We start from the raw sequence: 17803 nt of genomic DNA on the forward strand, positions 1-17803 counted from the left end.
CAAGCTCTGTTCTCTTCCCCAATCCACATCCCTTACATTTCTGCTTAGAAAAAGGCAGGATTTCCATGAGTGTCAAAAAATATGGCATATCAAGTCTCAATAAAACTAAATACCTCTCCTCCATGTTAAAGTTGGACAAGGGGACACAGTATGAAGAGTTAGTAAAAGTTAGTAAAAGAGTCAGAGACAGCTCTTGTTATTACTTTTACGAGTCCCATAAGATGACCATGCTTTATAGAATCTTTTTTAAATACATCTTCATTCCTTTATGAGATTTAATAATATGAGATCACTTGAGACCAGTAAGGGCTTTATTTAGTCCCATCTTAAACTCAAATTGAGTAGATGATTTTGCTTTCCCAATGAATTTTTTTTTCATGTGCTAGAAAAAATTTGCTTCTTATTTTCATAGAATTTATGGGTGTAATATTTTATGTGGTATGGTATGAATCTTACTCTAACAAAAATTATAGCCTCCCTACTATAGATGATAACATGATCAATGGAAGAAATCTCATGATGGCTGTCTTCTGTATATTTTGGCATAATTTTAATGCCTCTTGATAAATGGGGACTGCCATTAAAATAAAAAGATGCATTCAAACCTGATGACAAGTTGAAATATTTATTGCAATCCCTGAACAGAGTATATATGTGATGAGTTTGTAAGTAAGCTGTGACAGAATGCACAATCTTTTTTACCTTTGATAGGAGATGAAATTGGGGATCCGCTGTCAATCACAACAGAACTCAACAAAATAGAAACAAAGAAAATAATACAAAGAATCAATGAGACTAAGCTTGGTTCTTTAAGAAAATCAACAAAATAAACAAATCTATATCGAAATTAACCAAAATTCTAACATAATTCTAAAAGACTTAAGTTGGAATTCTAACATAATTCTAAAAGACACAGAGAGAATATCAAAATTAACAAAATCATAAACAAAAGGGGACATAACAACAGACATGGAGAAAATCCAAAAATTCATCAGGTCAAACTTCAAAAGCCTGTACTCCACAAAATTGGAAAGCTTAAAAAAAGGACAATTTTCTGGCTAACTACCACAAAAAATTAAATCAAGACCAGATAACCAAATTGAATAGACCTATACCCACTAAAGAAATAGAAACAGTAGCAGGGCGTTGGTGGCGCACGCCTTTAATCCCAGCACTCGGGAGGCAGAGGCAGGCGGATCTCTGGGAGTTCGAGGCCAGCCTGGTCTACAAGAGCTAGTTCCAGGACAGGCTCCCAAACCACAGAGAAACCCTGTCTCAAAAAACCAAAAAAAAAAAAAAAAAAAAAAAAAAAGGAAATAGAAACAGTGATCTAAAGTCTCCCAACCGAAAAAGCCCTGCACTAAATAGTTTCAGCACATAATTCGACATGATTTCCCCCCAAAATACCAATACTACTAAAAATGTTCAACACTATAAAAACAGAAGGAACACTGCCAAACTCTTTTACAAGGCTACAATTACCTGATACTCAAATCACAAAAAGGCATTACCAAGAAAGAGAATTGTAGACCGATCTACTTCATGAACATGGATGCAAAAATAGTCAATAAAATACTGGCAAACCAAATCCAAGAACACATAAAAAATATCATCCACCATGACCAAGTAGGTTTCGTCCCAGAGATGCAGGGTTGGTTTAACATATGAAAGTCTGTCAATGTAATCCACCATATTAAAAAAAAAAAAAAAAAAAAAAAACCCTGAAATAAAACAAGTGATTATCTCATAAGATACTGAAAAAAACCCTTTGACAAATTACAACACAAATACATAATAAAGGTCTTAGAGAGATTAGAGATACAAGAAACATTTGTAAACATAATAAAGACAATATACAGTAAGCCAACAGCCAACATTAAAGTAATTGAGAAAAACGGAAAGTGATCTCACTGAAATCAGAAACAAGTCAAGCTTGTCCATTCTCTCCATATTTATTTAATACAGTACTTGAGGTCCTAGCTAGAGCCAATAAGACAACAAAAGGAGATCAAGGGAATACAATTAGGAAAAGAAATCAACCTCTCACTATTTGCTGATGATATGATAGTTTACATAAGTGACTCCAAAAATTCTACCAAGGAACACCTACAATTCAGGAAGACCTTCAGTAATGTAGCAGGATACAAGAATAACTCAAAAAATCAGTAGCCATCCTTTATACAGAAGATGTGTGGACTGAGAAAGGAATCGGAGAAACATCACCCTTCACAATAGCTACAAATAGCATGAAATCTCTTGAAGTAGCAGCTTTAACCAAACAAGTGAAAGATCTGTATGAGAAGAACTTTAAATCTTTGAAGAAAGAAATTGAAGGAGATGCCAGAAAATGGAAAAATCTCCCATCCTCTAGGATAAGTAGAATTAACATAGTAAAATAGCTATCTTACCAAAAGCAATCTACAGATTCAAAACTTTCCAATAAATGTAAAAAAAGAGCTACAATAAGAAAATAATATACAGGTGCTGTCTTTTGCATTAGCCACTGTTTTATCAGAAAATCTGGATAAGAAGTATGAAAGGAGAATATAGTAGAGCAAAAGGGAAAAAGCTAAGCATGTTCAGGGAGTAAAATAGTTACTCCCCACCCTCAAAGTAAACTGTGAACATGATGTCTTTCCTTTCTTTTTTTCTTATTTTCTCATGTAAAAAAGTATACTGAGAGTCAATATTATTTTTCTCAGTGCGTGACTCTGTTGTGACTGATCAAGAGATACTGATGCGGAACTATCTCAAAGAATGTCAGAATCAATTTGTGGAGCAAGAGGAAAACCAAACAGAATTGTGGTCTTCCTTCTCCTTCACAAGACTTACAGAGGCAAATGGTGGAATACATGTGGAAAATTGTGGTCAATGCCCAAGGATAGTAATGAAGGAAAAAATTTATCCAGAATGGCTGAGGATTTCATAGAACCAAAACAGGCAGTTCCTCCCATTTATGTCACTACATTTAATTTTTCACTAAACTAGTGAATACAAGTTTAGTGAGGTGTTATTTTCCCCAGTGCTATAATTGAGTAATGCTTTATTGTTGTTTTTATTTTAAATACTATTCCACTGAGTCATTGATACCTGGATGAGATCACATTTGCTCAGAAGACACTGTGGTATGGTCTTCTGATAGTCTCCCTACCCTGGGCACTGGAGAATCATTATATAGTACTCACCCTTGAATATCTCACAAACATGGAAAACCACATGAAAAAAAAAGCAATATCAGACATTAAAAAAGTTTGACAGCAAAAACCCTCACATGGGGTAGAGGAAAGAATTTTCAGAAATCATTGAGTTGCTGGTGTTACTTCTATAAGTAATACCAAAGACAAGGTCCTACAAAACATCCTCCAGCGAACTCATTGATTGACAGAGGCAAACTTCAGTAAAACTATTTCTTTAGTTTATCATCAGTGCTCTGTGTCAGGTGTATAGGTGTTTGCTCACATGGTTCCAGGAAAAAAAAATCATTCAATGTAGTCAGTTGTCTTCATTAGCATTTCCTCCTCATCATAGCATGTCTTTGGTCTTGTCTGTGCAAGGAAACCATCTTCCCTTTCCACAACAAAAGCGACATCAACTTCCGAAAATACAATTTTCCAAAAAGGTTACAAACCATAAAGAACTTGTGACAGAGGATGCCAGTATGTTGGCATTTGTGTCATAGACCAGTTCACTGGCACAAGAGGTACCCACTGCTCACTGCCAACCACCTATTATTGCACTCACTTTTTCCAGAGGACAGACATATAGATATTTACACGTCCCAAAAGGTGCCTCGGAAACAGATGGTTGAAAATGGCTCTGTTTATTCCTTGCTGTTTAGCATCCAATAACATTAAAATTAGGAAAAAAATATGACTCAGATTTCTATGACTATTTCTTCCACTATGCTGTGTTTTATCCTCCATATTACACTTAGGTCATTAAAAATCTTAAAAGGAGAAATGGTGACTCTCTTGCTCTCTTTCTCTCTCTCTCTCTCTCTCTCTCTCTGTCTGTCTGTCTCTCTCTCTGTGTGTGTGTGTGTGCTCATGCTCTGTACATATGTTTAAGATAATATGAGCAAAGTTATGTGCTTTGGAGATTTAAGAAAAGTAATTGTTTTAGAAATTAAAGACAATCCTCTTGAAGGTATTGTGACAAAAGTTAATTAAAGCTCAATTTTAAACCCTGGACATAGAAAACTTCCTATAATCTATTAGACAACAAACAGGGTATAAAAATACACACTAATTAACATACTTATTCTTTTTTCCTACGTGTTTTCTTCAAATCATCTTTTTCTGTTCTCTTTTCATGTGTGCCTAATTTATAAAAGTGATAAAAATAATTCATAAATAACTTCTCCAGATTCTCTTCGTTCTCATAGTAGCTTTTATGATTCCAATCAAAGACAATTGGTCTTCAAAGATAATTATAGAGTCACACTATTGTCTCAGAACTTTGGTGTTCTTTAAGTGAATGATTGTCTTATTTGCACAGTTGTACATTTTGGGGATGTTTGTTTCTTCTTGTGTTTAATCTTATTTTTTTTTAATTTTCTTTCTGAATGCCTGTGAAATATTTTATTTTGATTTGCTTTTGGAATTATGGTGAATATATATTTGAAACTCTATATTTTACTGGTGATTCTGTGACCTTACACAAATTTTTATACCTATATTACAGACTCAATGTATTTTCATATGCATAATCTCAAAATAAACCTTACTTTCTGTTATAACTGGGACTTCATGTTTTCTTAATTTATCTATTCCCTCATTCTTTGCTATTACATCTTCAACTTACCTCTTTATTTCTATGTGCTCTTACATTTCCTACATCATGTTCTGTGAAGTCTCAGATATTTGTGAGGACATAAAATTTGTGTGCCTTGAGTCATCAAAATAGAAAATAAATTCCAAATAATTAAAATTTCAGACCAGTTAAATAGCTCAACTGGTAAAGCAGCTTGCTACTGAGACTGACATGCTGAGCTCCATCTTGGTGTCCCACAGAGAGGGAAAGGAAAACAGCTTCCCAGGAGTTTGCCTCTGGCCTCCGCATGTGCATCGTAGTATACATGTATGTGTACACATAGGCAAACATAACATAAGTTTAATGAAATATTTTTACATCATAAATTTTAATGATAAAATCTATTACATAATAAAAATATGCTGGTTCATGGGAAATGGAGAATCAGGTTTCCTTAAAGATGCAGCCCCTAAGATATTGTGCATACTCCAGTAGGTATCACCACACCAAGGTAAATATTTACAGCACTTAGTGGACTCAGTGAGTGAAAGAAAAACACAAGAAAATAAAAGAGAATGGTGGTAGATGGCCTAGGGAAGGTGTTGGAAGGAATAGAATGGGGGTGTATGTGACCAAATCCTATTATATGAATGTATAATAGCCTCAAAACAAAAGAAATTGAAAGATCAAATAATTGAATAGTGTTTCTCTTTATTTTCATTCTTTTGAACCAACTGACTGTCTAATACTAAATCAATTTTAAAAATTTTTATAGAATGATTAAGAATAGCTTGTTTCATTATATTCATATCAATTATGAGTTTTAATATACCATTTATTTGGGCAAGAAATGAAGCCAAATGTGTTAATCACTTTTGGAAGTGGCTCAAATTACTTTTTTAAAAGGCAGGATGATTTATTTCTTGAATTCTAAAACATTCACTTAAATTCAGTATGAAGGTGGTACATTCTCTAGGGAAAATAAATTTTCTACAATGATAAAGCAGCTTTCAAATATGGATATTTGTACATGAAATTCAAAGTTTGTAGTAATCACAATCAATGACGTTCCTTAAGCCTCTGTATATACCCATTCAATGTGTCTCACCTAATAATAAAGTTCAGTTCTGTCAATCTGTGTTTAAAAATTCCTCAGTAACACCTTGCAAGTCTCCCGTAGAGACACAATCAGGCTAGTGACCACAGGTGACAATAATACACCCTGTCCTGAAATCCTACCTTGACCTTGGCATTTCAGTTTTCAATAGAAACAGAAGCAGTCAGTCATGTCAACATCACTCACCTGGATATGGAGTGATTTAATGGAAAGTAACAAATTCATTAAAAGTCTTGATGGCTGCTCTAGAAGCTTTTTCTGAAATAGGTTTGATAAAGGCCCTTTAACAATAAACTCACAAAGTAAGTAGGACATGTGAGAGGAAAGAAAAACATGCTGCGGGGGATGATTGATGAGGCGGCTCTGAAAATTATCCTTGGGAAACTAGGTAAAGAATGGACAAATCGGTAGACCCTGAAGTTCACAAACTAAAGGAGCTAAACCCCCGTCTCTGCCAATTGGAGGTTACACGTTACTCAAACCATATGATGCTGCAAGAATTCAGTTTCTTTGGGTCAATGGCAGAATTTACCATACTTTCAGATTTTCCCTTTGGTAAGTTAGTGTACTAAATCACATTATTCGGACTTCCATGGTAGATTTACCATAAAAAATCTGAATATATTGTTTTGTCTTAATGTTTGCTTTTTTTTGATGTATGGAAATTTTATTTATTTATTAAATATTTCTGCCTCCTCCCCACCACCACCTCCCATTTCCCTCCCCCAATCAAGTCCCCCTCCCTCGTCAGCCCTAAGAGCAACCAGGGTTCCCTGCCCTGTGGGAAGTCCAAAGACCACCCACCTCCATCCCGGACTAGTAAGAGGAGTACCCAAACTGTCTAGGCTTCCACAAAGCCAGTACGTGCAGTAGGATCAAAAACCCATTGCCATTGTTCTTGAGTTCTCAGTAGTCCTCATTGTTCGCTATGTTCAGCGAGACCGGTTTTATCCCATGCTTTTTCTGACCCAGGCCAGGAGTGTCCAAAATATAGGAGATTAATATAAGAGAACAAATAACAGGCTACAGTTTTGCTATTGAAAATTATAATAAAAAGGTTTTTCAATGCATGTTAGAGTTGTAAAAGTAAACACAGCATATCAAAATTTCTGCATCAGAATTCAGGACAGTACTTTGTTCTTAGTACTATATTCACAGTCATCAAATTTCCCACTTTATTATTTCAAGCACATTTGTATTCAATATGAGAGAATTGGTAAGAAGGGTCATTTCAGTTTGATTTGTACAATTATGTTTCTATGTGCATGTGTGTGTGTGTGTGTGTGTGTGTGTGTAGTATTTGGCTGCTTTGCTACTATATGATAACAAGATAGTCAAAATGGTGATGTTTTTCTGTAATGATCAATAAACTCATTTCATCAACGATTGCTTTGACAGTCTTTATGATTCAGCAATTAACAGAAATTTAAATGAATGCCATGAATATCAAACACCTAATCATGGTGTCAATAAATATTCATCACTTTTTTTTCATTTCAAAATAATGTAATACACTCAAATAGAAATTCCAAAAACTGCTTGGAATAAATATCAAGTACAATTTGTTAAATTGTAGGAAAGCTATCCAATGAGAATTTCATATATATTGTTTCTGTTCTTCTTCCTGCCCCATCTCCTCCACTTAATCCCCTACTTCCCACCCAGCTTTACATCCTCATTTTTGTTAACCTTATTTTAGTACAACTGGTGCTAGCTATATACTTTTTATTCAGCATGCAATCACTGGAGCATGCTTCAAAACACAAACAAAGAGAGTAAAAAATAAAAGGTTTTCTTCAGATCTTGTATTACACTTGTAACAGACATATTTAAAAAGAAATCCAGTGATTCATCCTATCTCAAAGGGGATCTCAGACATCTAATTTTTCTGTAAAGATCTTAGAATTTATCTAAAATTAATTGAATCATTGCTATGAATCTATGAGAAAGTAATCTTATAATTTCATCCTTTTGGTGTAGTATATTTGAGAGGTTAACATGAAAAGGTTATAAGCGATGAATCCACAGGTTAACATAATTTTGACTGTAACTTGAGTTGCTGGTTGACAATGTATCTGTTGTATATCACACCATACAGTAACGGTAGCTAGACTTATACCTTAAGTATTTACTTCAGTGAGATGCCTATGATACTTAATAATTCAACGTCAGTAGTGATTATTAAGTCTAAACTCCTGAGTATCTACATCAACGTCAAAATCACAAGAAACATTTTATTTGCTTTATTTCTAAGTATCTTCAAATTTGAACAATTGACAATGGCAAGCTATAAGATATAAGGCATTTAAATAAAAATATTGGAGAACAGAGGGAAGAAGAATAAAGGAAATTCATTTAATTTTGTTTATAACCGAACCAACTGTTACTACTAATTCTTTGATTTCATCCCCATCACTCACCACCACCAGCAACATCAGCCTTGCGTATTTGGGAACACTCCAGACTCAAATGTGAGGGATTCAGAAACAATAAGTGCTTCTATAGATAAGACTCTTTAAAACTTTCCTAGCTTCATAATGTACTATTCCTGTTATCTATAATCAATGCAGATTATGGACTTTCCACTCCCTAGTTAATTTTAAAAGATCTTACCTCATTTTCCAACTGCTGTTTGACCTTGCCTCTGGAAACTCTAGGAGCTTATCTTAAAGCATAGAAATATGTCTGTCTGTCTGTCTGTCTGTCTGTCTGTCTGTCTCTCTCTCTCTCTCTCTCATTTTCCAGTAGTTTCATTAAAGTTTGGATAAATTATTTTAAGGTGTTCTCCTATTTTGATTCTCATACATTGCTTTTAAGAAATAAAAGTGACCATAACTACTTAAATTCATTGTTTTCAAAAGTATTAGCCTAATATAACTCAAACTTTTCCAACAAGATGAACAAATTATAAAACCTATAACAAATAGCAATAATAGAATTTTATTAAACAATAAGAAAAATAGACAATTAAGACAAAATATCATGAAAATCTTACTAATAATTGAGATGTCAGTGAAAGGAGGCTAAATAGTTGTTTTAAATATTAAATATTCAGTTTAGCTTTGATATAAAGAAGTTGTAAAGATTATTACAATTATAATATTCTATAGTAACATTAGACACATCTGGGTGGCAGGAGAATCTGGGACAGGAGATCCAGCAACATCCCAAAGAAAAGACTTGTTCTTAATTTGTAGACTTTACAAGGAAGGCTTTTTGAATTTAAAACTTTAATGAAGATACACCATTTATCGTCTGGCCATAAATTCATGCTGCCTTGAGCCTGGGTCAGGAGAATCAATCCTATCTTCCACGTACCATGGAACTACTATGTGTTATAGGTTTAGCCGCACAGTATAGGTCATATATAGGATAGAAGACTGGAACTCGGGGAGCCTCAGGCCTCTGATGAGGGAGAAGCTGTAGAGAGATTGAACAAACCATCTCTGCAGTGACTATACTTCTGGTGTAGCAATAGTGGTTGAGTTAACTGATATGTTATTTAAAGAAAAATCTCTAGAGAGAGAATAAATATTAGGAATTGCTTAGTATTTATTAGGAAAAAAGGTGAGAGGGCAAAAATAATTTTGAGCCATTAATACCATTTTGTATAATGTTTCTCTGTTGGAAAATGGGACATAATTTATTATAAAACTGTAAAACAATGCCAATTATGCTTTAGGAACATAAGAAAATAATTTATGTCATGACAGTTGAGTTACTAGGCCAGAGAACCTAGACTCAATTTACTCAGAATGCTATGTACACTGCATAAACAATTACAACAGCATTTATAGTCACAGAAAAGAAAATCAGAGAGTCAATGTTTATGTAAATTTCCTTGGTGTGGTCACATGTCAGTAGGTTAGAGAAAATTGTAGAAATATTTACAGTTTTAGATGTTGTCTGTATCACACACACATATGTGTATATATACTTTAGCATTGATGTAACTCAAGGGTATCACATTTAGCCATACATTCCAATAGGTTATTTATACAGCAATGAAAAGAATGTTAATTTGAAGAGTCTGATTTTTGCCAAAAATGCCAAAGACAATTTTTTTCTCTTGACCTAAAGTTTCTCTTGTCTCCTCAAACATGGGTTCCTACTTAGGCAAAGTCCAGTAGTCTGTAAGATTGTTAACATATATGTAATTTTTGCATTGAACTTCACGATTATCTAAATCTATGGTCCTTATGTATGGCATAGAGTAAATTTTATGTTAAGTAAAATTATTTTAGAATATTTGGAAGCAATCAAAATTTTGACAAGAGGTGCAATAGTATCTATAAATATATGCCATGTGTTTTGTAGAAGGATATGGGTGCTGGAAGGTGTTGCGTTAAGCCTCAATGTACATAAGATTTAGATAAAAAATGAAAACAAAAAAAAGCATCAGAAGTCTATCTATTTCAACTACTGTGGGGTTCCCTGGGAAATTAATGTTAACTTTTCTAGAGGAGAAAGGGTTTTATATATTATATTATGTTTGCATATATGTACATATCTGGTATTGAGCTATGAAGTGAGAGTATGGTAAACAATGAGAACAAAATTTCTCCTTTAGAATTAGAGTTTATATAAAACCTAAAAAAGGCAAGAGTAATCTATATTTGAGAATAGTAGAGTTTGAAATATCAGTAAGCAGCATCAATATGCATCAGGTTATTGTTAGGCACAGACTATAATTTTCATATAGAGAGATGCAAAATATAGATATATAAGCCACGTGATTATATAAAACCTGTATTCCCACCACCACTTGGAAGAATGAAGCAGAATCAACATGAGTTTGAGGTTCGTCTGGACTACACAGTTACTCTGAGGCCAGCCTGGGATGTGCAGCATAATTTTCCCTCAAGATAGAAATGTAAATAAAAGAATAAATAAATATTTCAAAAGGAAAAAAGAAAAACAAATTTCAGACAAAATGAACAGTATTGGTGCTTTATTTCATCTATTAATATGAAGAATGCAAAAGAAAACAAGAAGAACTTGCAACCTTTTATAATGAAAGCATTTGAGCAAGAAAGTACAAGACAAATATCCAAAAAGAAAAAAAATATATATAATCATGATTGTAATGTCTTCTATAATATGGATAAGTATTCCCCAAAGAGTCACTTATTAAAGTTTCCACCTGAACTGTGGTACCATTTGGAAGTAGTACAACCTTAAAATGATAGAGAGTAGCTTCAAGTTTTCCAGTCACTTGAGGGTAAGCTTTCATAATATTGAAGAAATACTTAGCCCTCTCTGTTTTCCAGATACCATGAGGTAATCAGCTTCCTCTGTCATGTACTCCAATGATTGCTACCTTGCTATAGACACAAAGGCAATGGAGTTAGCCATTGTGAACTGATGTCTCTGAACCCATGAGTCAAAATAATCCTATCATTCTGAAATTGATAATTTCATGTATTTTGTCATAGTGAAAGAAAGCTGGACAAGTCCACCCTTTAGACAAACAAAGAAAACACTTATCTGTGATTTAGAATTCAAAATGATGTGTGTAGTTTGTCTGTCATTAATCCAGGAGACCAGCAGTCTCTACTTAGTGTGAGATAAATTTAACGACTTTCATTCAGAATTCAGGAAGGGAAGAAGAGAGCTAAATAGCAGCTAAACTGGAGAAATCTCCACAGTTTCTTCACTCTAGTTTTCAAGGCAACATGAATGTTCACCATTATGTTAAGGATATGTTTCCCTTCGATGGTGTATCAGATAAATTATGAAAAAGTAAATAAGATAAAGCTCATGAAGGACATGACCACTGGACCTGAAAATACAGGATAATCAAAAGTCTGAGAACTGGAAATGGCTTATCAGGAAACTAAAGAGACATGGTAATTGGATGTGTTGTGTTAGACTGGTGGACTTCTGAAACAAAAATAGCATGAGGTTACAGAATGAGATGTGTGGAACTGTGAATTAATTATAAGATTTAATTAAAATATACAATTACCTGATTAATTAGTTTCACCAACGGGCTGTATTAATATGCATTTTATGAGTGGATTGTATATATTAGATAGGTGAAAGTTATTAAATAACCTTCACATTGTTCAAGTTTTAAACTTTTCTAAACAAATGTCCTTGTAATTGTATACAATGTTCTACATGATACATACAATGTCATCTTTATATTTTACTACCCATCCTTTCTTCAGTCTCCCCAGTCAGTCTGTCTCTATAGTGAGCCCCATACTGGCTCAACTCACAGGGGCTTCAAAACAATTTTTTCACATGTGTCTGCTTGACTCATATTATTAGTTCTCCTGCCTTTGTCAAAAATAAAAACAAAATGTATTTCTTTTTTTAGAAAAAAGGAAATACATTTCATCTTGGGCATACCCACATTTATTCATCAATTTTACACTATGCCAAATAGAATTTGTTAGAACTGGCCATGTTATACATTTATGTGTCTAATTATCTAAAGTGTGTTTGCTTCTACTTTGTAATAGGCGGCACGGAGTCAAGGATGACAGCTTATTCATCACTCTATGTATGCCAGACTTAAACATAATCTGCCAATGGATGACACTGTTCAGTCACTTAGGGAACATGAGACGGACGAGTTCATATGGAATTTCTATAGTTACCTATTTACGTAATATATGTAATATGCATGTGTGAAATATTTTCTATATCAAAATTTGTTCCTCTTTCCTTTTTTACCTTTTATTCTTGTGTCATCCAGTACACCTGACCACAGTTTCTTCTCCTTTCACTCATCCCAGTTTCTCCCTGCACCTCCCCTCTCCCTCCGAAGTATAAAATCCAAACATGGCGTAACAAGATACATTAAGACTGGACTCTGTCATATCATGGCTTAACGTAGTAACCACGTAGGAAGTAAGGGGTCTCAATAACAGAAAAAAAAAAGAGTACGTGAAACCCCCTTTCTATTTTGGGAGTTTCACAAAAACACCAAGTTACACAACCATAAGGCATATGCAATGAATTTAGCTCAGCCCCACACAGGGTCTATATTTGTCACTTTAGTTTTTCTGAGTCTCTATGAGCCCTTCCAAATTTTGGTCTTAGCATTTATGAAGGGAAAAAAACACAAACAACCATAAAAAAGTCTTTATACCCAGGTTTGTCTTCCCAACTTAAGAAAATTTTTATGTTTTTCTTTTGACAATGCTGGAGGTTGAGTCCAGGGTTGTGGGTTTGCCTGTGTGTGCTCCCTGAAAAGAAGACTTACTGCAAGACTTCCAATGCTAATTTTCTCCTTGATTATCCTTAATTCCCACGAATTTTGCACAGTTTAAGTTTGCATTTTATATCTGTAAAGCTCTTTATAGTACTTCCATTATGAAATCTGCATGAGGTATAATGCCACTTGCAGAACAATGTGGATCTCAATCTGGAATATGTAATATTTGAGCCTGTGACTGAAGTGGAGCATGCAGTTTAGCAAAAATGTAGTAAAATTGTTCATGAGCTTGACAATAAAATCACAATAAAATATTATTGTCAAGCAGACTTTTAGGATTCATCTCAGAGGCATCTTGAGTGTTTGCTAGGAAAGAAACGCTTTACTAATACCCAGTTCATGAACTCTACCTTGCACATACACACACAAAAAAGACAATTGGGTTACATATTAGCATGACAATTTGGATGGAATATAAAAATCCTAGAGGATATGCGAGATGAGAAATAAAATAATGTGTTTCCTACTGAGTACTTAAATCTGTTTTAAACACCAAATGAACCCATCAAATTTCATTTAAATTTTTTTCCAGCTGTAAAAAGTTGGAGAAAAGCTGTGTTGCAGATTCATTGTTAGTCAGTGAACAGAATGAGATGTAAAACAGGTGACCCCAAAATGCTTGTTACTGGGATTCAGACCTGGGTGACATCTTGAATATTCTTTTACACGGTCATTCCTTGTAACTAAAACTGTCACTGTGAACAAACAGAGCACTGACAACTTTGAACTGTCATTCATATGCTTCTTATAGAACAAAATTACCTCATATATCCTGAATATCCATCAGTTGTGAGGTTTCCACAGAAATCCGCAACTCCAATTTAGAGCCACCCAGTTGCTGAGTGTTAAGTCCTGAATCTGACCTACTTGGTTTTGATGAAAATATAAGGCACTGGTGAATACTACTTATTTAGGAAATACTAATGGAAAAGCATGCATATCTTTTAAAAAACAGTATTAGTCAAGAATTATAAATAAGGTGTGTATCCTATGAATGGAAATCTCTCAGAAGCTGTTTGAAAAGTTATGAGGTAGGTGGATTTCATTTAAAATATTAGGTGTTAACATACCCTTTGTGGTGGTTTGAATAACCTGTCCCCCATAAACTCAAGTGCTTGAATGTTTGGCACATAGAGGTTGGTACTATTAAGAAGTGAGGCCTTAATAAGAGGTACGACGTTGTTGAAGAAAGTAAGTCACTATGGGGTGGGCTTTGTGGTCACATATGCTCAAGGTGTACCCAGTGTGACACATGGAGGTTCCTTCTGTTGCCTGTGAATCAAGGTATAGAACTCTCAGTTCCTTCTCCAGCACCATGTCTGCCTGCATGCCACCCACCATGTTGATAACAGACAAAACCTTTGAACTCTAAGCCAGCCCCAATTAAGTCTTTTTATGGCTATAAAACCCTAACAAAGACACTCTTTTAATACACTTGAGAAAAGGTCTATCATTACATTGAAAAGCATATAGAAAGGATAGATTCTTGGTAGCCCTTACCCTAACTATATTTAGATATGTTTTCAAAAGAAGAAATTATGTAAATTTAAAACACTACTCCATATTAGTATGAAACTTTGTAGGCCTCAGTCCATGAAGAAAACAGACAAACAGACAGATAGACACACACATTGTCTCTCATGTGTTTCTAAATTCCAAGTTTCATTTGCTTCTTGAATTTGGAAGACGCCATAAATTATACGAAGGCTAACGATAGTAATTTGTATTGTAAAATTAATAATAGTTATTCCAACTGTTTTTTCTTTTGTCTTTGTTCAAGACATTTTTTCATAAATCTTTTAAAAATCAATTCTATTTAATATTCATATCTTTTATTTCAGATATTGTATTTAAAATGCAAAATTCAACAGAAACAATAGAGCAGGTGAAATAACAGTCAAAAATATGGTAATTATTTCTTATAAATCAGAATAACATATTCAAGAAGTAAAACGTACTGCAGGCCAGTAAGTTCAGCATTTGGAAGGCCCTGGCAGTTTGATGGAAAATGTGAGGCCAGCCTGGACTACACAGTGTACTCTAGGGTAGCCTGAATCCCAAATACAATTCTCTGGAATTATCTTATTGTGCTGCTTTTGTATAAAGAATAAGCTGGAGAGAGAGAGAGAGAGAGAGAGAGAGAGAGAGAGAGAGAGAGAGAGAGAGAGAGATCTAATGATCCAATCTCTTACATAGTTAGAGAAATGATTAAGAGTTTCTTTGTCCAGAGAGATGGCTCAAAGGTTAAAAGCACTGACTGTTCTTCCAGAGTACCTGAGTTCAGTTCCCAGAAACCACATGGCAAGTCACAACTATCTGTAGTGGGATCTGCTGCACTCTTCTGATATAAAGTCATACATGCATATAGAGCACTTGTATGCATTAAATAAATAAATATGTGTGACTCAATTAAAAAAAAAAAACAACCAAGAACTTCTTTAAGGTAAGATTTTAGTTTTACAAGTCTTATACCAACAATGACATTTCCATGTTTGAATTTTTTAAAAAAAATATTTAAACTGATTTTATAAATATAATCATTTGTATGTATGTATGTCTGTACACAATATGCATGCCTGTAGTCCATTGAGGCCAGAAAAGTGAATTAGATAAATCACATGGAAGATGAGTTACATGAATATGAACTACATCATTGGTGCTGGGAACTGAATTCAGGTCCTCTGAAGAGTAGCCAGTGCTTTCAAACATTGAGACATCTCTCTAATCTCTCAACACTGCACATTGGTGACTTTTTTCCAGTTTAAATAATCAAATCTTATTATATCAAATTTTCTTGAAATTATGAATTTACTTCTCAATTATATTTGATAAATTTGGAAAATTTATTAGATGTGCTAGCATTCTTACTACCTTGACACAGAAGAAGAATGTAACACAGCAAGTTCTAGTTCTCAATGAATACATAAAACTTTCATAATATAAAATACATAATGATTTGATTTTTCAGATTTTAGAGCACTGGCATTTCTTATTCCCAGTTTAAAGTATTTTTAAAGGAATCACTTTTTTAAAGATTTATTTTTATTTTTAATTATGGGCAAATGTGTATTTGTTTGCATATTTGTATAACTGTAGTTTTTCACTGCCAGAAGAAAGCATTGAATTCCCTAGAAATAGATTAACAGACAATTGTGAGACGCTTCCTATGTGTTCTAGAAGCCAGTTTTGGGATGTCTGTGAGAATAATTCTTGCTGTTAATCATGGAATAATCTCTTGGTCCTGAAAGGATCATTTACAAAAGTATATTTTTTGTCAAACAGCAACAAAATAACAGGATTGAAGAAAGTTATAATACATATATTGTATCTTTGTATTATTTTAGGATGATTAAAATTTCCTTGCAATTTTATTTAAAATGCCAAAATTAATTCTATGTATTTTCATAAAAATTAAGAAACAAATATCTCCTAAAACTCAGTTTTAGTTGTAATTATTTTGAGAAACTGTAAATTGTTTTTTTTTTTTTTTTTTTTTTTTTTTTTTTTGGTTTTTCGAGACAGGGTTTCTCTGTGGCTTTGGAGCCTGTCCTGGAACTAGCTCTTGTAGACCAGGCTGGTCTCGAACTCACAGAGATCCGCCTGCCTCTGCCTCCCAAGTGCTGGGATTAAAGGCGTTTGCCACCACCGCCCGACGAGAAACTGTAAATTCTTAACTCCCTAATTTTCCCCTGATTCTGCTCAATTACTGTAGAGCTAGGTCAGGAATGCCTGTCAGAGTAACCATACTACTTTTGGCTTCTTGTATCAGAGTTGTCAATTACATAAGTATTTTCCCCTGTATTATAATTAATTTTCATTGAATCTAGAACAGAGAAAGGAAAATAATAGCTTTCCTCATCTTATGTTCCAATATACACAGATCAACTTATTAAAGGTTATCAGAAAAATCACTGGGTAAGATATTTAGATCAGGTCAGAGTAGTATATCAATAAATGACAGAATGAACACAATCCAAATGTTAAAGGAATGAACTCTGGACTCCTTCATCTTTGTATCCAGTTTTTATAGACTTGGGGCCAGAGATGGATTATTTTTATGAGGGCTTATTGGTGGAATGAGATAAGGAAAAGACTCAGAGTTTGTGCTTCATGAATCTGCTTAAATGGCTCGTATTTGAATTTTACACATCCTGAGTCATTGTATTATTTCATTTTCAAGCTTACAGGGCTGGACTTACTTGAGCTCATTTGGGCAATTGAAGCCTATGCAGCTTAGAAGATGGAGTTAAGTACACAGGAGAGTCTTTCTGGTGAAGTCAAACTGTCTCAGCTTTTGATATTATCTATGTATGTGAGAAGTTCAGAGTGGACACCAGTCACAGTTCAATGTATAAAAGGCCATAGCAAAAAAATAAAATGTCAGTATGTTTTTAATCATTATGACTGTGTCCCAGAAAATTGGGAATCAACTTACTGCAAGACCTAGCAATACCACTCTTGGGTATATACCCAAAGGATGCTCAACTATGCTACAAGGACATATGTTCAACTATGTTAATAGCAGCATTATTTTAATAGCCAGAACCTGCAAACAACCAAGATGGCCCTCAGCCGAAGAATGGATAAAGAAAATGTGGTACATTTACACAATGAAGTACTCTCAGCATTAAAAAAATAATGACATCTTGAAATTTGCATGCAAATGGATGGAACTAGAAAAAAAAAAAACATTCTGACTGAGGTAA

Source organism: Chionomys nivalis, chromosome 5 (assembly GCF_950005125.1).
Source record: "Chionomys nivalis chromosome 5, mChiNiv1.1, whole genome shotgun sequence".
In the NCBI taxonomy this organism is placed as follows: Eukaryota; Metazoa; Chordata; class Mammalia; order Rodentia; family Cricetidae; genus Chionomys; species Chionomys nivalis.